The 26,853-nt window shown below is 34.2% G+C and overlaps 1 pseudogene; it reads right to left on the bottom strand.

Moving 5' to 3' along the window:
- LOC120071949 (uncharacterized) overlaps positions 1-22,920 on the bottom strand; it is a 31,441-nt pseudogene extending 8,521 nt beyond the window's left edge.
- Positions 22,921-26,853: the final 3,933 nt, after the last annotated feature.

The raw sequence follows: 26,853 nt of genomic DNA, 5'->3' as shown, positions 1-26,853 counted from the left end.
GTTTCGGCCACTTTGAAAATTCGGTACGGAGGAAATTTCGATTTTTCCCCATTCTCAAAATTTTGATGAAAATTTTGATTTTTTTAGCAATTAGGATTATTGGAAGTTTCTTAAGGTTTATAAACTTGTCTTGATTATCCGAATTATATGGTTCCATACATCGATTTATAATTTCACTAGTTTTATTTCTTACCATCCAAAGCCTTCATTCCCAAAAAACCAAAATTTTTAAAAAAATAATAACATATATTTATTTTTAACTTCATTCATAAATTTTTCCACTGATTTTCAATTTTATTCAAACATTTTTCTATTGAATTTTCACATCATTTCAGCATACTTAGAAAAAAAAATTGATATTAATTTTTAATTATTTAATTGCAAATTTGCAATGTTGGCAATGCGTCTGATTAACACATGAGAATTATTGAATTGCAAATTTGTAGTTGCATTTAGTTTGAAATTAGTGGAGAAACAATCTCTTGGCTTCAAGTTGTTTTATTATTGATGACATTTAATAATTAAAATCTTTGGTGTCAAAGTGTGGATGCATGTAATGCGTTTTAACCTATCCAATTTGCGTTGGATAAGTAATGTTAAACTTGAGTTTTATTTGAAATATATACACTAATTTTGGTATCCCAATGGCTAAAGGAGTTTTAGCCGACTACGTTATTACGTTAGTCATGATATTTTATTTAGTTGGCCACAAACAATTTTTTAATTGGTGGCTATTCTCTTTAGGCTGGTTGATCGTCTTGGATAATCGGCCTTTGAACTTGTTGATCTTCTGGGATAATCGGCCTTTAGGCTTATTGATCTTCTGGGATGATCGGCCTTTAGGCTTGTTGATCTTCTGGGATGGCCTTTAGGGTTGTTGATCTTCTAGGATGATCGACCTTCAGGTTTGTTGATCTTCTTAGAGGATTAGTGTTCGCATGAGGCTTCCGGAGAAATTTGTTTCGTGGAGTTGAACTTAAGTTTGTGTTGATGTTGATGTTAATTCGATGCGAACGCTTGATTCTCTGATTCTCTCTCGGTTGAATGCGTACACTCGCATTGATGTATAGAAGCGGGGCGTGCAGCTTCAGGAGTCAAAGAGTCTTCTGATTCTAGAGAATTCTCTCTAAGCTCTCTGGAATAGAGAATTGCTGACCTTTGCAAATGAGGAAAGCTTCTCTATTTACAGAGCTACTGATGGGCTTCATAGGCTTGGGCCTAGCCTTGATTGGTCAATGAGCTTGACCTTTAGACCTAATTTAATTGGACTTGGGTCTGACCTTTTGTCACACCCCCTCCCAGATTACCCTCTTAATCTGGAAAAAGATGTGACGGTAGTAATTACTAGCTCTATTGCCAGTACTTACCACCTTAGCCCTCTAACTTGAATACCAACCTGTTAAACATTATTAATGTACACATACAGCACGTCGCCATAAGTTTCTACACAAGTTTATATAATCATATGCAAACAGTCGTGACATGTAAAATATTTACAATTGGGCCAAAACTTCACTAACAAAGCTCTAATCCCCCTCAAAACATGTGTACATAAACAGACCATCAACCTAAATTCTTTTTAACAAGTCGGGCCTTTCAGTGGCAAGCAGCAGAAAGATCAACCTTGAGAAATCTGACCACTACCTGGAAAAGGAAAACATAGAAAATCTGTGAGCTAATAGCCCAGTGAATGACTATAAAATCATATTACACCATGCATTACATCATTATAAATATGTAAATATATCGATAAGCATCTCAAACACCTTCCTCTAAACATAAACATTCTTACACATTTTACATCATTAAACATCATTATTCCTTAGTTGAGAACGAGCATACATCGCTCTAGCTCCCAACCTCTATCATCGACCCAGAGACCCATACTTAGGCCTCCCTTTGCATTACTAGTGAAGTACCTACGTGCACGTGGAGTTTTCTAAGTACCGTCAACACCTTAGGTACTATTACCCAGATACCTTCTCTGTGTCATTCAGTACCGGGTTATTTTCTATCATCAAATTAGGCTTAATTGAATATCATTTACACAAAGACTCATTCTATCATAGCCTTCCTCCAAAACGCATGCTTCATCATAGGAACTTAGCTTTTGTAGTGAATTCACAACATACCTTGGCATGCGTTAAAACATGTACAAGCTGGAGAAGGTACGTTATGCTATTCATTAAACATTTGTTGCTTGAGAAAGTATAAATCATCATCAACATCAATGTAACTTACATGGTCTTTTATACATAAACATTGAAAGCATTAAGTTCATTTTAGTCACTCACAACTCGTCGGGGCTCTTAACGGTTTATATGCCTCTCCTAGCTCCTCTTTGCCTGAAAGGACATAATTCCCGGTTAGATTCCCAAGAGTTCTCATCAAAATGCTTCAGATAGTTTACTTATTAATGAAACTTTCATCAACAAAATCAGCATTACTAGCAAGATGATCATCATGAGCGAGATTTACCACTTCTAGCGAGATTTGCCACTTTCCAGCAAGATTAACACTTTCCAGCGAGATTCAGCGCAAAACTAGTGAGATTTTCATCCTTAGCGAGAACCACCTCTTCCTTATCTCACTCTCGCTCACTATGGTGAGCTGCTTGCTTAATCTTCCCAAGCAGCTGTCTGTTTATGCACCGATTTCCTATTACAACTTCAAAAATCCATAACTCTTTTTAAGAAACTTTCTTCTTTAAACTTGTTTAGAATTGAGTTAATTTCTTACCTTAAAATATCATCCCCAACTTCCTTATAATTTGGCTTGGAGATTCCAATCTTCACTCCGGGCCTTGATTAATCCGAGAATCTGCCCCTTCTGCAAATTCTTCACCTTTTGTTCTTCTCCCTGTGAGATCTTTCTCCGACAAAACAACATCAAAATTTAGATTCTCCCAGATTTCAAATGGCACCGATCTTACTTAATTTGCTCAAGTTATTTGCCACAACCGAGCTTATGAAATTCCTCTTCCTTTTATACTTCCTGCCAATTAGTGAGTTTCTTCAATTAATTTGTTTTTCCTTCCCTTCCTTCGTAACCCCTGTAAGTAACCATGGATTTCCACTTGTCAAATAATTAATATAATATCCTCAACTAAACATACTGATATAGGAAACGTAAAATTCGGGATTTATACCTTTGGGCCTAATTAATTGGACTTGAGCCTGTTTTTTAGGCCCAATTAACTGGACTTAAGTCTATTTTGGCATTTTAGGCCCACATTAAGCCCATATTTGGGCGTAACTGGGTCAATGCCCAAATTATAACGTCAAATTGGTCGAAATTAATTTTACTCAATCGAACGAAAATACAGAATTTTTCCTCAATTTCAATTTGAGACACATGTCAACTCTTAATTAGTCACAAATTTGACAATTTAGGAATTTCGTCATTAATTTAGCAAATGACATGACAATTTGTGATAGGTAAAAAAAATTTCTCCTTCAACAAATGCCCCTTTCGAGATTTACGCACGCTTACGGGTGGGTGAATCTAAAAAAAGATGAAGTTGGGATCGAAATTCAAATATATTTTTTCTTGAATTTGACCTTAGTTGATGTGTCAGTCAAACTATAATAACTCGAATTTAGAATAAAATTTGGAATATGACCAAATTTTAATTTGAGATTTTATCTCAACTTGATTTGGAAATAGGGATAAGAACCTGAATTTGATATAAAATTTAGAAGACGTCCAAATTTGAGATTTTATCCTCTATTTAATTTGACTTGGGTATAAAAGTCTAAATTTGAATGATTTAAATTTGAGATAAAATTTGGAATATGTCCAAATTTTAGTTTGAGAGAAATTTTAGATCTTACCTGCAATTTGATTTGGATTAGGGAAAAGAATCTAAATTTGGATGATTGAAGATAAAACTTGGATTATATCCAAGTTTTAATTTGAAATTTCTCATAAATCCAGAAGGAAAATTTGAATTGTGCCAAATTTGAATTTAACGTAAAATTGGAATTCTAATATGACTTGGAAGGACTTGAATTCGTAACGAAAGTGTGAAATTAAGCCTTCATCTAATTTTGAACTCAATTCATGTGAAATTTGTGAATTCCAGTTTGAATGGAATTTAAGTTCGAATTTGAATAGAATTTTAATTTGGCCCAAAGTTTAATAAGACAACTTTTAAAATTCCATTGCAATTTCTACCTTGGATAAAATTTGTTTAAACTTAAATTTGAAATAAAATTCAAATTTTGATTTTAGTGCAAATTTGACTTGGTATAAGATGTCATTTGGAAAAAAATTCACCTTTATTTGAATTCAATCAAGATCTTCACAATTAGACCGGTATCGTCAAATCCTACCAAATTTGAGGATATTGTGGTATTCCTAATTTTTTTTGGATTTCTATATATACCAGGCAAAATGAGGGTATTCGTCAAACTTTTTGAGTCACCTTGCAATTGTAGCCTCATGTTTGGTTTCATGGCTATTGGATTTTGGATCCTTGTCGGCTAGACAATTGGTCTTTGAGAAGATAGCAACGTGAGTCTTCACAAAAACAAAGAGATCGGCGTGGGTTACGTGGCTGGTCATAATACCAGTATGGAAGACTGATCAACGAGTGGTAGCACGAGCTGGGGATGGGATCTGGGCGACGGCCGTCAGGCAAGACGAACGACATGGACTTCAGGCTGTAACAAAGAAGAATATGAGACATGGAAGAGAGCGTGGGCGTGAGAGAGAGTTTGTGTGTGGGGTTGGGACTCTGGTGGTCGGAAGATGATGAAGGAAAAGAGGAGAGAAAGTGGATAAATTTGGAGGCGCAGTTGTGAAGAAGAAAAGTTTTTTTTTTAAAAAAAAAAATTGTTCCACAATTTTCTTTTTTCTTTCTTTCTATTTCTTTTTTTTTTCCATTGTTTTTTTTCTTTTTTAACTTTTTTTTCCTTCCTCTTTTATGTATTTTTATTCTTTTATTTTTTTCGATTTATTCTTTTTCTTTTTTTTAAATTTTTTTTTCTTCTTTTCCTTGTTTTTTATGCTTTTTTTTCTTTTTCTTTTTCTTCTTTTTCCTTACTTTTTTTTTTTGTTTCTTTTCATCTTTGATTATTTATTTATTTATTTATTAACTTGACCTTTTTTTACAGGAGTTAGAACTATCGAGGTGGGTTCTTTTTTTTTCTTTTATATATATATATATATATGAGCAGGGGCATTCGACATGTGACTATCAGCTCCACCAGCACGATCTGACTCCTGCTAGACACAGCGCCTATACGGGCGACTATGTAGCCTGCAAGGGTGGTTGTCAGCTCTGCCAACAACTATCTGACTCTTACTAGACACGACCCTTATGTGAGTGACTGTGTAGCCTGCAAGGGTGATCCGTCGACAATGATCTGATTCCTGCTAGACACAGTCGCTATGTGAGCGACTGTGTATTCTACAGGGGTGGTCGTTAGCTCTGCCAACAACGATCTGACTCCTGCTAGATACAACCCCTATGTGGCAGACTGTGTAGCCTGCAGGGGCGATCGTCAGTTCCGCCAACAACGATCCGACTCCTACTAGACACAACCCTTATGTGGTAGCCTGCAGGGGTGATTCGTCCACAACGATTTGACTTCTGCTAGACACAGCCCCTATGTGGGCGATTGTGTAACCTGCAGGGGTGGTCGTCAGCTCCATTAACAACGATCTGACTTCTGCTAGATACAACCTCTATGTGAGCGATTGTGTAGCCTGCAGGGGTGGTCGTCAGCTCCGCTAATAATGATCTGACTTCTACTAGACACAACCCATATGTGGCCGACTATGTAGCCTGCAGGGGTGGTCGCTAGCTTCTCCAACAACGATCTGACTTCTGCTAGACATAACCCCTATGTGGGCGACTATGTAGCTTGCAGGGGTGGTCGTTAGCTCTGCCAACAACGATCTGACTTCAGCTAGATACGACCCCTATGTGGGTGATTGTGTAGCCTATAGGGGTGGTCGTCAGCTCTGCCAACAATGATCTGACTTCTGTTAGAGACGACCCCTATGTGGGTGACTGTGTAGCCTGTAGGGGTGGTCGTCAGCTCTGCCAACAACGATCTGACTCTTGCTAGACATAGCCCCTATGTGGGTGACAGTTGCACGATCATTGTGAAGATGAAGCAAAGCCGCGACTGACTTATGAAGATGAAGCGAGTCGCGCCAGACTTTGAAGACGAAGCAAGCCGCGTCAGACTTAGGAGACGAAGCGAGCCGCGCCAGACTTTGGAGACGAAGCGAGCCATGCCAAAATTTGAAGACGAAGCAAGCCACGCCAAAATTTGGAGACGAAACGAGCCACATCAGAATTTAGAGACGAAGGGAGCCACACCAGAATTTGGAGATGAAGCGAGCCACGCCAGAATTTGGAGACGAAGCGAGCCACGGTAGAATCTAAAGGCGAAGCGAGCCACGCTAGACTCCGGAGATGAAGCGAGCCACGCCAGACTCTGGAGACGAAGCGAGCCACGCCAGAATCTAGAGATGAAGTGAGCCAGGCTAGAATCTGGAAACAAAGCAAGCCACGCCAGACTTTGGAAATGAAGCGAACCACACCAGACTTTGGAGGCGAAGCAAGCTACACCAGATTTTGGAGGTGAAGCAAGCCATGCATACCGACCATAAACTTGAAGATGGAGCGGAGCCGTGCACCCCAACCTTGATCTTGAAGATGGAGCGGAATCATGCACACCGACCTTGAACTTGAAGATGGAAGTGGAGTCATGCACATCAATCTTAAACTTGAAGATGGAAGTAAAGCCATGCACACCGACCTTGAACCTGAAGATGGAGTGGAGTCATGCACATCGACCTTGAACTTGAAGATGGAGCGGATCCATGCACACCAACCTTAAACTTAAAGATAGAAGTGGAGCCATGCACACCAATCTTAAACTTCAAGATGGAAGCAGAGCGATGCATACTGATCTTGAACTTGAAGATGGAAGTGGGGCCATACACGCCGATCTTGAACTTGAAAATGGAGCAGCATCGATGAAGCCTCTGAACTTGAAGATGGAGAAGCATCAACGAGACCTTCGCGTTTGAATTTGATAAAGCATCAGCAAATCCTCCGCATTTGAGTTTGACGAAGCATCGACGAATCCTCTACACTTGAGCTTGAAGAAACGGTGAATCCTCTGCATTTGGGTTGGAAATATCGATGAATCCCCCGTATTTGAGCTTGAAGAATCGGTGAATCCTTTATATTTGGGTTTGGAATATCGATGAATCCTCTACATTTGAGCTTGACGAAGCATCGACGAATCCTCTACACTTGAGTTTGACGAAGCATCAATGAATCTTCGCTTTGAGCTCGACTTCACGACTTTGAGCATGAAGATGGCATTGCAAAGCCTCCAGACTTGAGCATGAAGATGAAGCATCGATGAAACCTCTAAACTTGAAGATGGAAGAGCATCCAAGTTTGATTTCAAAGAGGAAGCGAATTGCATTCCAAGTGTGTGCCTTTTATTTGCTGTGCTAGCTCCTTACGAGGGATGAACTTCTTCAATCCGTTATATTGCCCCCAATAGGGATGAACATCTTCAATCTGGAATGCCATTCTTTTACGGGGATGATCAACATCAATCTTGTAGTATCATACTTAGGTGGTTGTGGTACCATTTTTGATGGACTAAACTTAAATTTCTTTAAGTTACCTTCGTACCCTTAAAGAAAGGGATCAAATCATGACGTAGTTCAAGTTTTTTTTTTTAGCTAGACAAACTTGAAGTTTCTTTCAAGCTGCCTACGTACCTTTCATAATGATAGGGATCAAGTCATAACGTAGTTCAAAAAGAATGTTTTTTTTTATGCGTGACTGAACTTAAATTTCTCTAAGTTGCCTACGTACCATTTATAATGACAGGGATCAAATCGTAATGTAGTTCGTACAAAGATTTTTTTTGGAGGGGAGTGGGGGTGTTCACATTTTAAGCTCATGCGGGCCAGAAGCATCATGCAGTTTAGGCTCTTGTGATGAGGAGCTTCTTCATTTAAACTTTAGAAGCTCTTATTTCATCATGATTTTGATCATCTTCTTCATTTGTAGGATTCGTTAATATGATGAGTTTTGGCTTCACTATCAAGGAACCTTCTGTATTTATATCAACAGACAATTTCCTCTTCATGTGTGAAGGGACACGACACTAAACCTTCTCATCGTTGTTTTCTTCACCAAATGGTCTTTCCTTCAAAGTTTTCATCTTCCTTTTATGTTGATCATATGTCATCTTGAGACGATCAAAAGCAGATGTTGAAGGTTGATATTTCTTTGATGTGAAGATACATAGCCTCTTGAAAACTGAAGTTCGAGTTCCAATAGACGTTGGACATTGACTTTGTTCTTCTATCGTGGCCATACTCAATCTTTGGAAGATTAAAGATCGGGTAGTTGAAGGCTTGATACGATTTAAGACATAAACTATTTGCTCTATTTCTTCTGAGTCGTTGACTTCTTCGACAGTTATATGATTGTTGTCGACTTCCACTATGCCGACAGTGTGATATGCAATAACTTTTGATACTTTTTCTGGATGATTATTGAGAAAGCTTCTTGGGAGAAATTCTGCCAAAGTTTCGGCAGTCAGAATTGAGGGAAGTCCTTATCTTCTTTCTTAGTAGGCTTAGGCTTCCATGTCATCGTTTTGCCTTTCTTTTTATGAGTCTTATTCCTTCTTCTATAGCTTCGATAGGAATGCGACACTTTTTGGGTGGAGTTTGGTTGTCTTCTTTTTCGACGAATCACAACTATCCACCCTTCGTTGTCATCTTCAACGAGCTCATCTTTCTTTTTGGAATTTGTTGTTTGAATCTCTTGTTGGAACCAAACAACTATAGTCTCGAAGGCTCCAAACTAGATCAGACTTTGTCTTTGAGCATGGGACATAGACAGTGTTGGAACACTTGAAGTTGCCGCTACTGTAACGTGATTTGTCTGAGCTACTTCATCCAAATCTAGCCCAATCTTCTTTTAACGAGCCAACTTCAGAATTCGTTCCTTCAACACGAAGCACTTTTCAACTGGGTGACTAATGACCCGATGATACTTGCAGTAGTTAGGATAATCTATTTTTCCTGTTTTTTCCGGCCGCTTGTATTCCAACAGTTGAATAAGTTGCTTCTCTAGCAGTTGCTCCAACATATCTGCCACATCAGAGTCAGGGAATGGATAAACCTTCTCATGTCTTTCTTTAAGAGTTGGACGACGCTTTTCACCTTCATTGTGCATTCTTTCAAGTTTTGTTTATTTTCCTTTGAAGGAAAATTTCAGCAGGGTCGCATGAACGACCATAGATTCTTTTGTGGCACTATCCACGATATTTTCAGTGCCATTGGCTTCATTCTTGTATTTTCTCCTTTCATAGACTAAGAAATCTTTAGTTCCCCTGTTGGCGATGCTCAGCTCCATATCATGAGCGCGTATTGTCAACTCCTTAAATGTACGAGATTTTATCCTTTGTAGGATGTAGAGAAGCTTCTAGTACATGCCTTGAGTGCACATCTCTACTGCAGATAATTCAGTGAGTCTATCTTTGCAATCTAGACTCAAAGCTCTCTATCGATTGATATAATTGATGACTTTCTCTCTCTTCCACTGTTTGGTGTTCGTCAGCTCCATTATGCTAACAGTGGGCCTTGTACTGTAGAAGCGGTTCAGGAACTCCCTTTCTAGCTGTTCTCAACTGTCAATAACTTCTGGCTCTAAATCAGTATACCAATCGAAAGCATTTTCTTTCAAGGTACGGATGAACTGCTTGACTAGCTGGTCTCCTCTGGTTCCTGCATTTTCGTAGGTTTCAATGAAGTGTGCAACATGTTGTTTTGGATTTTCCTTTCCATCGAACTGCTGGAACTTTGGAGGTTGATACCCAGCTGGCATTCTCGGGTTGTCGATTCTCTTAGTGTACGACTTGCAGTACATAAAGGAGGACTGTGATGGTCCTCCGTACTGAGCCCTTATGGAGTTTGTAATCATATCCTGTAGCTATTGAATTGACAGAGTGGCGACAGTGGTAGATTATTGCGGCTGGTCTTCCTGCAAGACAGTCTTTCCTTTTTCATTGGCTTTTGTAGCTGGAGATTGACTCGACTTAGCAGTTTCTCGAGCCTGTATTTAATCTCTTAAAACGGTGATTTCATCATCTCTCTCTTCTATAACCTTCATTAGGAGATTTAACTTTATCTCCATCTCTGTCACGGTCGACTCAGTTGTTATGTCAATCATCATGACAAACACTACATCAAAATGTGTTTCTTTCTCTGATAGATCAGTAGTAGAAGCATAGTTATCGAACAAGGAATTTTCTCTGATGACGATCCCGCCTTTAGGAGATTCCATCAGCTGGTCCCAGATTTCCTTCATGATGACAGAGCTTATGTAAGTGTTGCTTGCGACGGTAGCTTTGGATGCAGCTTTCTTTGGTGCCATTTGTAGATTTGTTGACTCGGATGACGAGAGATATGAGAGGTAGAAATATCCCACCAGGTGTGCCAATTTGTTCGCACAAGATCTCAAGATAAATTTATTTTGTGGAACTTGTACTTTGTATTTGTATTAATTTTGTAGAAAGTGAGTACAATCTCTAATACATAATATTTTGATGCTTTCAAAATAAACTATAATCCTTAAGCTAGTTGATCTTCTTGAACGATCAGCCTTTGGGCTTGTTGATCTTCTTGGGTGATCGACCTTTGGGCTTGTTGATCTTCTTGGATGATCTGCCTTTGGGTTTGATGATCTTCTTGGATGATCGTCCTTGGGCTTGTTGATCTTCTTGGATGATCGGCCTTTAGGCCTGGTGATCTTCTTGGATGATCAGCTTTTGGGCTTGATGATCGGCCTTTAGGCTTGTTGATTGTCTTGAATGATCGACCTTTAGGTTGTTGATCTTCTTGGATGATCAAATTTTGGGCTTGATGATCTTATGGGATGACCGACCTTTAGGTTTGTTGATCTTTTTGGATGATTGATATTTGGACTTGTTGATCTTCTTGGATGATCGGCTTTCGGGGTTGTTGATCTTCTTGGAGGATTAGTGTTTGCACGAGACTTCCAGAGAAACTTGTTTCGTGGAGTTGAACTTAAGTTGGTGTTGATGTTGATGTTAATTTGATGCATTGTAGTTTGATCTCTAGTCATGGTCCTCTGATTCTCTCGGATGAATGCATACGCTTGATGTATAGAAATGGGGCGTGTGGATGTTCTTGAGCTTCGAGTCTTGGAAGAATACTTGTATCTTCAAAGGACTGCAATCTTCAAGCGTGTTCAGAATGCTTGTATCTTCAAAGGACTTCAGTCTTCAAGCGTGGTCAGCTTCAGAAGGAGACTTCTGATTGTAGAAAATTATCTCTAAGTTCTATGGAATACATAATTGTTGACCTTTGCAAATGAGGAGAGCTTCTCTATTTATAGAGCTCCCTGATGGGCTTCATGGGCTTGGATTTGGCCTTGATTGGCCCATGGGCTTGACCTTTGGGCCTGGTCTTTTGGCTCAATTAATTAGACTTGAGTCTGGTCTTTAGGCCAAATTAACTGGGCTTAGGTCTATTTTGACGTTTTAGGCCCATATTAAGCCCATTTGGGCGTAACTGGGTCAACGCCCAAATTATAACGTTAAATTAGTCGAAATTAATTTTACTCAATTGATGTTTGCGATGAAAGCACATAATTTGTTCTCAATATCAATTTGAGACTCATGTCAACTCTTAATTGGTCACAAATTTGACGATTTCGAAATTTTGTCATTAATTTAGCAAATGACATGGCAATTTTTGATTGATCCAAAATTTCTCCTTTAGCAGTGGCGCTTTTTCAAGGCAACGATGAAAGGTAGCATGGAAGATCTAAATTTTGGAATGTCTAAAAAGAAAGAATTTTGAAGATACAGTATCTTGATCATTGTAATTAAATCATCTTCCATTTCTTATCAAATAATGTCTATCAATTTTACTATTGAATTTTAATTATGCATGTGATTATGTTTTAAAGAATTGGTGAATTAGATTTTTCTTTTTTTAAAAAAAAAAAATTGACTATAAAGGAATTTTGTCTAAGGATTGTTTTGGTTAGTTAAATTAGTCAAATTTTTGTTTGTCATGTTACTATTGAAATTTATTCGATAGTTGAATATTTAAATTATTCTCATGAAGATAAATGTGTGAACTGTTGAAATTTATAGTGGTTATATATATTCGATCAAATTCTCTCATGGCAAAGTTTATGAAAGTTATGTATAATACTTAATTACTCTTAATAAAACTAATATTTATTTAAACACTTGAAATTGCAGTGCTTATTATTTTTGCCTTGCACTTGTAGTTGCACATATTTTAAATTAATAAATGCTTATAAATTAATAAGCATATATTACTTTCATATATCAAACATTCTCTACTATTGTATTAGCAATTTGAGAAAGAAAGTTTGAAATATAGTGATGAACATCTATCTAATATCATTTGAGCTTGAACAAAACAAATGAGCATATATTTCTATGGAAAATCATGGATTTTATCCAAATAATTTAATATAATTTCTTGAAGTGAATCTTGCAATATCTAATAATTATGGTCGAGAATCATGTTACAAAGGAATAAGTAATTATTATATTAAAACCACACATATATAATGTTTTGAAGGAGAATTTTATTTTTCAAATGTCACACAAAAGAGACAATAATATTGTACCTGTCATACTTTAAAAGTCTTTTCTGAAAATTAAAATCCTCAGTAATTAAAAGAAAAATGATGTGTGGAAGCAAATTTTGATAATTTATTTGAATTTTTTGAAGAGATAAATCTTTTTAACCCTTAAATATGGGTATTATTTGGATGCTACAAGTTTCTTAGAATCTCCTAAAGAGATGACTATTTTTTTTTACCCACTTGTATATGAGATATTTGAATTTCTCTTTTGAGCCTCATGAAGAGAATATGAATAATTAATATTTATGTTTTGCATATAGTGCATCTAGGCATATTATATTTAAAGTAGATAATACGTTTCCAAAATTCAAAAGGCTTCTGAAGAAAAAAATCAAATATGATATTAAGTCCTGTAGACTTAATTAAAGATTTTGAAAAAGAAAATATTATTTTGTCTAGAGGAACAAAATTTATAATTGATATACTTTATTCTCTTGTAAATCATAGAGAAATTTAGTAAATTTGAAGGTATACGTTATATTAGATATTATCTAGAGAGATTGATAATAAGAATAATATGTGGTATATATATATCACATCTATTGACTCCTACGGAAAATGCATATAGAAAAGTTGTTTGTTTTTCCTTCTAAATTGTATTATACATATATTCGTGTAATTGAAATATATGCAACAATGAACCTGAAGTTTATTGATATAAATATATTTTTATTTGATATGTTGAACCATTTTGGGTCAATGGTGAAAATAATTATTGGAAATATACATTGATATCCACTTAAGAACTAGAAGATTCTTCCATCTAATAAATTGTCATGTGTGACTTGTTATCAAGAGATTAATCATCAAACTCTCACTAGCTAAAATTGAAATTGAATCTCTCAAATGAACCATTTAAATGTTTATGGTTTTTGTGGTTATATATATACTTATTATCATTTCAAAACCTTACCTTTGCAAGGTTGGTACAATTTCATGATTTTGAAATTAAAAATTTTGTTTTGACAAAACTAATGAGTTTGCATCCCAAACATTTGATAATTGACCAGGATTAGTGTTATCAACATTTTGTAGCTTATGTTCAAATAGCAGTTCTAAATTTGTTTGAGATCATGTTATTGAGTATGCTCAAAGTCAATGATTATGAGCTTATAGCCAGAAGCCAAATATACGTCATGTGTACAAATGTGTAGTAAATGTTTAAATTGTTTCACAAAAACAATTAAAGATGATAGAGTAATTAAAGCGAGTCCTCATCAAAGATTATAAATCTATGTTGAAATTGATTTCACATTAACTAATAAATACTTTGAACTCCAGACAGGGATGCATTTACCATGCAAGTTTCTATTCCTCATTAATGAAACAAAATTTTCAACATGGGGGACGAATTAGGAAGAAGTTGGAAAAAGGAATTGAATGAAATGCATATGTAACGTCTCATTTTGATCATTATACATATTACTTTGAACTAGAAGTTCAAAATATAATTCATTTGTAAAATATTGCAAATCAAATGATATATGTATTTACAGAGCATTTATAGTTGCAAGAAAGTGACTAAGTTATATATATTGGTTGCAAATATACCATCTAAAATTGCTATCCCAATGCAACAAGTTGTCTACACTACGCTTGAAGCTCAATAGACAAATGGGTTCCAAAGATGAAGATCCTCGAAAAATAGGTAGTCAATAATCAAAATGTCTCAATTAATAATATGAATATTCCAAAAAAAATCCTAAATATGAGTATTCATAAGAATTTTGAAGAAAACGAGGATAATAATGAGTTCTCGATAAATTATATGTCATGAGAGGAAAAGATGGAACCATTTTTACTATATTAAAAGGGGGAAGTAGGGGAATTTTTACTTCCCCAATTTGCCATTGGTTTTTAAGCAAATGACTATAATACCCTCCTAGATTTGGGTGTTAATTATTAATGATTCTATTATTAGTTCTCACCCTTTTCTGACTTTCGAGTGATTGTTACATGATGATTCAATACATATATAACTCCTTCAAATTCACCGTGATTCTTCACAATCATAAAGGGAGCAAATTTAATTTTCAAAACATTGACAATAGTGGTGACTAAATTCTCACAATGTAAAAGAATGCTTATCAAACTTTCCAGGTAAGTGATTATTCAAACTCATGCCTCTAAGACTTGAAAGCATAAAATTGTTTCATGCCCATGAATTCTCTTAGTAATCAACTCTCCATTTAATTAGAATAAATCTCTATTTTAAAAGCAATATTTACTACTTTTTTTTTAAAAAAAAAAAAATCGTTCCTTTCATTTTTTTAAAAATAATTAGTCCTTCTTTTTTCCTTTTTAATTAGTAGATTAAAAAATCTTGGCGAAATTCATCAATAATTCTAAATATTGCGATTTTAGAATTAGTTTGAATTGAAGATTTTCGTAGATTTGATGCCCGAAAAGTATTTCATAAAATGCGCATCAAAAGTGTAGTTACTTGGAACACTATGGCTTCTTGTTATGCTTATAATTATGATGTTAATGGATTTGCTTGCTGTGGTGTTATCAGTTTGTGTTTGTGTTACTTGGGAAAGCAATGTTTGCTATTTTTTTCGATCATTTCCTTTACTGTTAATTAGTTAATCTTCGTGGATTCAATCAACTAATCCAATTTAAATATCATTATTTTTTTTAGATTTGACTTTTTATTTTTAGATTAAATTTTGATATTTTTATTTAAATCTTTGATATTCATAAGTGGTCATGTTACGAAACCTCTAGATTTTCTCTTTATACCTTATGTTCCTTTTCATTTTTTCATAATAATAATTTTAAGATTTCTATTTTGTATCTTCATTGAAGAGGTATGTTAGTCCTTTATATTTTGCTATCCCAAAATTTTCGCCCTAATGGCTCAAAAGGTACACTTGTTTTTTCTTTGTATTTATATACATAAAAAGATTTTCATTAATGTTTAACAAATTATTCATATAATTATGATGTTAGTGGATTTGCTTGTGGTGTTATCTGTTTGTGTTTGTGTTACTTGGGAAAGCAATGTTAGCAATTTTTTTTTTGTTCATTTTCTTTGCAATTTATTAGGTAATCATCATGGATTCGATCAACTAATCTAATCTAAATATTGGTATTTTTTTTTGGATTTGACTTTTTATTTTTTAGATTAAATTTTGATATTTTTATTTAGATATTGAAACTTTTTGCTATAAAGTGTAAATATTTTTTTTGTAATATTTTTTAATATTTAAAAAGACCCTCAAATATTTGATATTCATAAGTGGTCATGTTATAAAATCACTAGATTTTCTCTTTATACATGTTTCTTTTTATTTTTTCATAATAATAATTTTAAAGTTTCTATTTTGTATCTTCATTGAAGATGTATATTAGTCCTCATGTTTTTATCATCCCAAAATTTTCGCCCTGATGCCTCAAAAGATATACTTGTTTTTTCTTTGTATTTATATACATAAAAAATATTTTCATTAATGTTTAACAAATTTTTCAATAGAAACTAGCACCTTCAATTAATTGATTAACATATTGTTTTCCAGGTATTGAATTAGTGTGAAGACAAACTAGAGATTTAAAAGACAATTAATTAGGCCTGTTTGGTAACCATTTTGTATTTTTGTTTTTATTTTTAAAAATTAAATCTATAGATATTACTTCCACCACCAAATTTCTTCTTTTGCTATCTATTTTGACAAATGGTTTAAAAAATAATCCAAATTTTGAGAACTAAAAAAAGTAACTTTCAAAAAGTTGTTTTTGTTTTTAGAAATTGATTAAGAATCCAACCATTGAAGTTAAGAAAGATGCACATCATTGTAAGAAATGAGGATAAAATAGGCTTAATTTTAAAAAACAAAAACAAAAAACCAAATGATTACCAAACGGGACCTTAGTATTTGAGAAGATAAGTGAACAAAGAGATATACATATAGTTGAGAAAATTAGGGAGATAATCGGTACACATAGATTTAATCTTCTTAATTTTAATTTGAATCTTAATTTTAAAAGCATACTAACTATTCATCTTCTACCTTTTTTAGAATTTCGTTCTTAAAACTACCAGGTACATAAACGAATTCTTTTTTAATTTTTTATAAACTTACAAAATAGAATATGACCTTATAGTTTTATTAACTTCTAGGTGTGTTGTGTTAATGAAGTTTATAACTTATATTAAAAAATTGTTATTGTCCTCTCAAGTCATTTAAAATAAAAAAACACTACAAGGGAAGTTTTATGAAAAATTTTAAAATAGCAAACAAACATTTTCTTAATAAGATAAGAAAGAATATTAATCATTTAAAAAAAATAAAATATAGTTTTTTTGGGGACAAAATCAAAATTAAAATTTCGTAAATGAAAACAAATTGGTTTGATGTTTTATTTTACAAAAGATATAGGTTATGAGAATTAAAATGCAACTATATAATATTTATTTGTCACATGCTAAAATCTACTATTTTTTACAATGTTTAATTAAAACTACACGATTCATATGCATTGCATATATTTCTTCACTAGTATTTATAAAAGTTGACAATATTTTTGTATACGATGTCACTCACGATATTATTTATGAAAATGAGTATGATGTACTTAGATATATATTAAGAATTGTGGACATAGAAATGATTGACTTGTGTGGAAAGAAACAACCCAATAAAAACGAACTCATTTTTTCAGAATTGTGAGGACTAGTAGTCCAGACATTAGAGAATGTCAAACACGTGGGATATAAATTAGTATTGGCAAGAAAAATAAATAAAGTAAATTCACAAAATAGAAAGCAAGACAGATTCTACATTAATTCTCGCAATCGACTGATATTAATTTTGAGAAGACATATTTTTTAAGGTGGATACAATAACATGAGATATTTGATTTATCTGACTGTGTATGACTAACTTAACATACATTTTAAAGATGTAGTCATACCACATTTATATGAATATCTTAATAATGATGTTTATTTATGAAAATTCCTGAAGGATTAAAGGTACCATAATCAAATAATTCAAATTTTGGAGAATTATAATGACATCTTATTAAATATTTGTTGAAATAAGGTATAAAAAATAACTCTATTTGTCCATATGATATATAAAGAAATTATAGTCAATATTTACTGTGTATGTATATGTTGATTATTTGAATATATAATAAAAACTCCTAAAGATTTTTCAAAAGCAATAGAGTTTCTTAAGAAAGAAATTGAGATGAAAGTCTTGAAAAACAAAATTTTGCCTTAGCTTGCAAATAAAACATAAAGCAGATGAGATTGCATTAACTTATACATAAAAGATCTTATATAGACTAGTTATATCATTGAACACTCTTATGGTAGTTCTCAAAAAGATATATCATCCAATCTAAAGATATAATAATGAAGAACTTGAAGTCCAGAAGAACCATAGTTTTTGAGAAATAAGTGCATTTATATCTTTACTAGTTATACACTACCTATGGTAGTATTTTTAATAATTTTGTTACACGAATATAATACTCTTCCAAAAGAAAGATATTGGAGTAGAGTTGAATATATATATATATATATATATATATATATATATATATATTATGTTTTGTTTGAGAGAATATTGATTCATTTTCTTCCTAATCAATCTAATTTATGATCTAGTATATATCTCTCTCGGTTATACTATATAAACAACCTCTAATCACCATGCGTACATAGACTCAATGGTTTGAAAACCGCTTTTAGCTCAAATCTCATAAACTCATCACTATGAAAAATCCACTTTCTTTTTTCTTTTTTTAGGCAATTTTTTCTCTCTTCTTAATTCTTTATATAATTATGTTTTGTTATCACTCTCAAATCAATGTTTTAAAAAAAAAAAACATATTCTCTTGAATAATTGTTTCGTAATTTCAGGCATGACCAACTCCTATAGTGTGATGGACAGTGCGTACAACATAAATATCTATTTTCAAACATAAACATTTCTAAATTCTCAATTGATTGTAATTTATCTTAATGTTTCTAAGATCAATAGATCAGTTGAAAACATGTTATTGCTAAAATTCATAAATAACTAACTTTTATTTATTATTTATTATTTATTTTTTATCTCGCTAATCATAAAGGGAGAGAATCGAAGTTCTATTATATTTTAAAATAGTAATTGAAGTCTTCTATTATATTTTAAAATAGTAATTGAAGTCTTACTTACTAATTGAATATATTCAAATTTACAAAAAGAATTAAATTTGGATTAGCACATTATTCAAAATACATGCACCTAAACTAACAAATTTGAAACAACCAACAAGATAAACTATTTTAGATGCGATATGGTTTGGTTTTGAGACAAGAAGGAAGAACAAAAGAGAGAAGAGATAGAGAAGGTGAACTACGCACTGTATTTTCCAATGCTTATTCCATAATACGTAAGCCCCCTAAATAGGAAGCAAGAGAAATATTTGGTTCAATTAATCGAGAGATTTAAGGAACGGTTAGGTGAACAAAATCAACCAAACAATATTTGATAAGAAATTCAGAATACATACGAAAACTAAAATAGTGAGATAAGTACAAAAGTACAATTAAATGGACAGAGTTACATTAAGTCATAACATCTCCCCTCAAATGAGACGAAGAGAGAAATCGAAGGTCGAATTTGTCATGAAGAAACTAAAATTTTTGTTGGGGTAATGGTTTAGTGAGGTAATCGGCTACCTGTTCATGATAAGCAATGTGGAAAATTTGGAGCCAATGAGTAAGAACTTGATCACAGACAAAGTGAGCATCGATTTCAATATGTTTAGTGCGAGCATGGAAGAAAGGATTGTAGGCAAGAGCGGCAACGGAAAGATTGTCACACCAAATGATGGGTGTGAAGGGAAGAGAAACACAAAGTTCCCGAAGAAGAGAACGAAGACATATGAGTTCACAAGCAACATGGGACAAGAAACAATACTCTGATTCAGTGCTAAAACGAGCAAAAATTGCTTACTTTTTAGAGGACCAAGAGACAATAGTGGAACCAAAAAATACACAATAGCCACCCATAGACTTACGGTCATCCAAGGAAGCAGCACAATCGACATTAGAGTACCCAGTAAGAGATAGATGCAAGGTTGGTTAAAGATGAAGGCCAAGATTCAGTGTGCCCTGAAGGTAGCGAAGAGCATGCTTAAGAGCTTGCCAATGATTGGTCGTTGAGGCTTGAACAAACTGACTTAATTTATTGACAACAAAGGCGATATTGGAGAGAACCAAGAGTGCTATGATGAATGTGAGGATCTTTTAATAGGGGGTTATCATTCATGCTGAGAGACTTACCCGAAACCATAAGGAGGGGAGCAACTTTCAGATGATGAAAGTGGAGTCAGGTGAGAAGATCTTGTATATATTTGGCTTGAGATAACACCAAGCCAGAGGAGGTGAAATGAGCCTAAATGTCAAGAAAATAGTGAAGTGGCCCGAGATCTTTGAGAGCAAATGTTGATTGAAGATTGCGGACAAATTGATCAAGTAACTAGGAGTTAGAGTTGGTGAGGATCAAATCATCCACATAGACTAGTAGAAATAAGGTTCCATGCGAAGAGTGAAAAGTAAGAAGAGACATGTCAGACTTAGATTGACAGAAACCCTAAGAGACCAAGGCTGACCAAAGTTATTCATACCATGTCCAAGGGCCCGTTTGAGGCCATAAAGGGCTTTGCAAAGCTTGCAAACATGAAAAGGAAAACGAGCATCAACATAACCTTGAGGTTGAGCAATAAACACATCTCTTTAAGAATGCCATGGAGGAATGCAATACTAACATCCAATTGACGGATGGGCCATTTCCAAGTGAGAGCAAGAGTGAGAACAATATGGATAGTGGAAGGCTTAATCATCGAGCTATAGGTCTTACCCAATTCAATGCTAGGAGTTTATAGATAGCCCTTGGTTACTAAACGTGCTTTGTAACGTTGCACTTGCCCATCAACATCCCTTTTTATTTTATAGATCCACTTAGTGCCAACAATCTTGTGGTGAGGAGAGGCAGGAACTAACTCCCAAGTTTTGTTATAAATAAGAGCAGTAAATTCATCATTCATGACTAACTTTCAGAAAGGAAATTGAATTGCATCATTAAATTTGGTAGGTTCCACTTGAGACCAGTCTAACGAGTGATGACTTTAGGTGATGCCAGTGAAAGGGAGTTTAGGTTTAAAGATGTCGGCCTTGGTGCGAGTGATCATAGGGTGAGTGTTTTGTAAAATAGGAGTAGGGGAAGGAGAGGGTAAGTCATCAAGAGAAGAGAAAGAAGAGAAGATGAGAGAAGCTGCACATGAGGAAGAACGTGAAGATAAGAAAGAGAGTGATCATGAGCAGCTGGAAATGATGAAGTATAGGTGATGGACTTGGAAAAGGGGAAGAGGAGCTAAGGTTCTATGTGAAAGAAGAGGGAAACAAACTAGAAAAGTTAGGCAGCCATGAGAGGTCAATATGGTTGGGGGAAGGGTTTGGAATTTGGGAAGTGTCAAAGAGGATGAGATAAGAAAATTCAGATTCATTGAAGTTAACATGACGAGAGATAGATGTATGACCATTTAAGACATTTATAACCTCTATGATGATCAATGTACCCAACGAATATGCATTTCTCCATATAGAAATCAAATTTGTGTTGTTAGTAAGGGCGTAGCAAGGGTAACAACTGGAACCAAATACACACAAAAAGTTATAGTTGGGATACTGTTGTTTTAGAAGAAAATATGGAGTATGGCCTTCAACTGTTGATGATGACATGCGATTAATCAAGAATATTATTGTATGGAATGCCTCCCACCAGAAATGAAGTGACATTTTAGCCTGAGCAAGTAAAGCAAGTCCTGTTTCAACAATATATCTGTGTTTCCTTTCAATTCTGCCATTTTTTTAGAGGTATGTGGGCAAGCAAATTGAATTTCGATTCCCCATTCTTTCCCAAAGGTGATACAAGGTTGAAATTCTCTTCCATGATCACATTTGATAGTTTAATTGAACGATCATACTGATTTTCTGCCTGAATTTTAAACTGTTTGAACACCACAAGAGCATTTCGTTTAGCCATGAGAGGAAAAATCCATGTATAACGAAAGTAATCATCTAAGAAACTATGTAAAATTGGTAACCACTATTAGATTTTTATAGAGAGGGACCCCATAGATCCGTATGAATAAGTTCAAGGGGTTTCAAAGCATGAGAGTTAGAGAGAGTAAAGAGCAATTTATGTGACTTTCCAAATTTACAAGCCTCACAAAATATCATTTTTTTTCATTACTGTCAATAGAAGCATTACACTTTTCCAAGATTTGATTCAAAATTCTAAGGGATGGGTGGCCCAATCTATGGTGCCAAACATCCTTTGTACAAGTCAAAAGGGCAAAACTAACATGTTTTTTCAAATCTTGCCTGGCATTTCTGTAATCAATCTCCATGGAGTTGGTTACTGTCATATGGGTCGATCCTTCTGCTTTTTTATTTAGTATCTTCTTAACTGAGGTTTCATCCATACCAAGTAATTTGTACAAACCATTCTAAAGGCTCCTTACCAAGCACACCACTTTGGACTTCTTTTCCTTAACAAAATAGAATTTCTCATAAAACTCAACTGTAACAAAATTATCTTTTGTTAGCTGAGGTATGCTTAGGAGATTTTTTTTTATCGTAGGAACAACAAAAACATCTTTAAGGACTCTAGTCAAATTTTTAACATAAACAGTCTCAACACATACTATAGGCAACTTTGAACCATTTCCCACAACAATGTGTTTGAAGACAGAGAGTTTACCTTTGAGAGACAACTTTCCCAAATCAGATGCTACATGGTTGCCTACACTGCTGTCAAGATACCAAGAAGAAACTTGAAGAGTTTAAGGGAATTCCATCAAGGTAAATGGAAAACTTGGTTCTTGATTGAATTGAGAGGAGGCAGAGGTCTTTGGAGAATAGAAGTAGTAGCATCAGGTTTATCATATCGGTGGTAACAAATGATAGTTGTATGACCCATCTTTCCACACACTTGACAAATGGGATGAGAGTTCGTAGGAGAAAAAGAGTACCTGTTTTTACCTTTGGATTTTTCCCTCTTTGAGGAGGTTGAAAGTTTCCACGATTTCCTTGATTCTGATTGAAAGAAGGTGGCATGTTTCTCTATCTCTTCAGACTGACATAGTTGTTTGAGGATTGATTCACAGTGACAGAGGCTTTGGAACTCTGTAGATGATCCATACATTGCTTATAAGACAAAAGTTCAAATTTGAGCTCACTCCAAGATAGATTTAGGCTTCTTATCACAAACAATATGTGTAAATTCTTCATCAAGTTTAGCAAGAATATAGGATGTAAAAGTATGCATATCTATTGGAAAACCAGCAAGATGCAAATTATCAAAGTAATCTTTCATGATTGTGAAATAATCTTCCATTTTGGTGTTACCTTTCCTTATTTATTGGATCATTTATCGATTGAAGTCCTCTAAGGATCTTGAACGCGCTCCAAAATATTTTTGGATAGACTTCCATAGGGCTTTTGCTTCATCGTGACCCATGACTTGAGTAGCAACAACATGAGACATTGAGTCATATAACCAATCCATTAGAAGTTGATTAACAACTAGCCATATGTCATATTCAGTGTTGGAAAGAAGAAGGCCCAATGGTTCATCTTCACACGGTGGGATTATAATTGACTGCTCAGGAGGTGGAATTTTCTTTGTCAGATGTCCCTTAAACTTATAGCTTATTAGGGTTGGCATAACTATATTTTACCAGAGGTCACATGATTCAATAGATTTGTGAAGGTAGGAGTGCCGGCTGGCATAGTTTCAAATTTGATTTGATATCTGTTAGGAATAAGTTGGATTTCTTGGCTAATTTTGGTTTCAAGCTGAACACGGACAAAGGTTGAAGGAGCGAGAAAAGGAGAATCTGTTGGTTTTTTTCTAGGGCGTCGGCCATGGTAATAGCTCTGATACCAAATTTGGTTTTGAGACAAGAAGGAAGAACAAAAGAGAGAAAAGAGATGGAGAAGGTGAACTATGCTCTGTATTTTCCAATGCTTATTCCAGAATACATAAGCCCTTTAAATAGGAAGCAAGAGGAAGATTTGGTTCAACTAACCAAGAGATTTAAGGAACGGTTAGGTGAACAAAATCAACCAAACACTATTTGATAAGAAATTCAGGATATATACGAAAACTAAAATAGTGAGCTAAGTACAAAAAAAACAATCAAATGGACAGAGATACATCAAGTCATAACATGTTAAAAAAAAAAAAAAAAAACTATTTTGGATGGGACTGAAGTTGAATATAAGGGAACATCTTTGTTGTTCGAATTGAAAATGAAGATATAAAATATTAAAAAATTATGTGACCTATAAATTAAACTAATATGCAATTTCAATACGTGCTAAAATAAGAGTGAAAGAAGTACATATTATAGTAATATTATTATTAGATGATGCTTAATCTCGTCTACATGGTCATGTTGAGTCGTCAAAGTTAATTTCTTAGTTTAGGAGTAGGAATTTCGATGTATATTTGTGAGAAATAAGTTTAAATGATAATTACATTCCAATTTCTTGCATCTTTGAGTTTTTAATTTATTTAGTTATATTTGTATTTATGAATGAATTGACGTTCTAGTCATCATGCACGTTTTTTGCTATAGATTTTAGCTTGAACATTATCTCCCTATTTTTTTTTCTTGTTTTAATAGCCAAAGTAGCAAGGTTGAATCTATGTATATTTGAGATATAGACTATCCACAGATCTTTCATGCATGTTCAATATAAGTTCAAAAAAAAATTAGTCAATTAACTTAGGTTAGAAAAATTGGTCAATTAACTTAGGTTAGTCATGTTATTAATTGTCAAACAAAAACCTCAATATTATTCAAGTAAAAAATTTATTTAATGGTACGTATTATTTTCCTTCTATATTGAACATATTACGAGATGCTATATTATTTTATTTCTCTTAACTCGCATCTTTTTTAAATTCTTCATCAACTTCTACAACTAGAAATTGAAACTAGACTTATATCTTCATAAATTTCTCAACTATCTTTGACTTCATTGTCACATGCAATCTAACATGTCTTCAATCATGAGTTTTTTGTACAGTTTCATGAGTCCCTTTATGATTGATGACTCGTCTCTCACAAACGTACGAAATCTAACTTTCTTCCTACGTTAGAGCGAGTTATCGCATTTTTATGATGTATATATATATAACTGTGACAATAGTTATTGATCGAGAAATTTCTTATTCAACAACTATCCTTACCAATAAACTACACCCTCTTTGATTCTTTCAGAAACTTACTCCATTGATATAGACTCGATGAAATAGTTTCTTTAAAAATGTGGTAAAACGAACAAACAACTAAGTAATAGTTAACTACTTATAGTATGTGTTTGAATGTGTCTGGAGTGCAACTATTTTAGTATAGGTTATAATATTATCTATTTGTTCATACAAACTATTTTAATTTATGTTATAGATGAAGAGAGAGAATGATTACAAAACAACAAACAATGTATTGTAGACAATCAGAGTTTTCAAATAGTTTTATTGTAACTAAATATGAGTTATAATAGTGGGAAACTTCAACTATTATAATGCAAGAGTCAACCATTTAGTTGGGTAAAATTGACCCAACCAAATTGAACTGCTGTTAATTTTGACTAGTTTATATTTGTTTCTGAATACATATTCTATTAAACTCATTCCCATTTTCTCAGGTTTGATCAATTCAGGATGTGTTTGGAATGTACTTTTAAGTGTTTAATTTAAAAAATAAGTCATTTTGAAAAAAAAAATGGAGTATTTAAAAAGCACTTAAAATAGCTTTTGAAGTGTATTTGTAACAATTTTTGTCAAAAATGTTTAAATAAAAATAAGTTATTTGAAAAACAGTTTTTTCTCGCGTCAATCCAAGCCGACGCTTATTTGCCTTTGCTTATTTTCATGTAGGAGGAATTCCCTAGCACTTAGTTTCAGAACCATGTGAATGCAGGAAAACATACACATTGAAAAGGTTTTTGATAATCTGAGATGTAGCAAAAAGGGTCTTACCACAACTGCTGAGGAACGACTTGTAACTTTTGGTCACAACAAACTTGAGGAGAAGAAGGTAATCAATTGTGTCACCTCTAATGTTGAAAATTTTGTTATATAGTAATTAAAGTACTAATTGTGTCTTACTTTTCTTCCTAATATTTTTCCAGGAAAGTAAAATCTTGAAACTTTTGGGGTTTATGTGGAACCTTCTTTCATGGGTAATGGAAGCTGCTGCCACTATGGCCATTGCATAGGCAAATGGGCAAATAGTGTGTAAGGAGTAAATCAATTTACTTGGAAAAAGGGAAAGTCAAAATATAGCCTGAGGATGAAGAATATTTTTCAACAAACTGTACCAGACCCATGTGAAGTCGTTGGGAGTGTCTCCATTATATTTGTGACATGTGGCCATTATCATTTATTCTTTCTGATTATTTAATTCATTATGTAAATATTGAAAAATCCATTTTTGGATCATAAAACCTCTGTATAAAAAGGCAAACTCTGCCATTGGTATGCAATAAGAAAAGTACCTATTCAGCAGAAGCTTTTCATAGAAAAAGCAAAAAATCATTTCGTCTTCTTACTTGGTATCAGAGCAAAATCATGGCCACCGCCTCATTCACTGTGACCTCAGCCTATCCCTCTTTTAGTTCTCCTCCTTTAAATCAGTTGTTGAATCATGTTACCACCATTAAGCTTGACCGAGGGGACTACCTCCTATGGAGAAATCTGGCTTTGCCCATTTTGCGAAGCTATCGGTTGGAGGGTCATCTCACCGGTAAAGATCCATGTCCACCCATGTTCGTCGTGACAACTAATCAACCAACAGGAACTGTTCCAGCTGGAGATGAAGCTGGTCTTGAAGGATAATACTCAGTTATTGCCTCCTTAACCTCTCAGGAAGGTCTAGCCGTTGCATCCAACTCATCCTTTGCCCATCAGGTAAATCCACTCTATGAATCTTGGACCGCAGTTGATTAACTATTGTTATGATGGTTGTATAACTCTATGATTGCAGAAGTTGCTATACAAGTGATGGGATATGAAAATTCCAAAGATCTGTGGACCGCTATTCAAGAATTATTTGGTTTGCAGTCA

This window comes from Benincasa hispida, chromosome 2 (assembly GCF_027475165.1).
Source record: "Benincasa hispida cultivar pf3 chromosome 2, pf3_genome.v1.1, whole genome shotgun sequence".
Taxonomy (NCBI): domain Eukaryota; kingdom Viridiplantae; phylum Streptophyta; class Magnoliopsida; order Cucurbitales; family Cucurbitaceae; genus Benincasa; species Benincasa hispida.
Note: the sequence above shows the minus strand (reverse complement) of the source record. Positions and strands in the feature narration are given on the sequence as shown.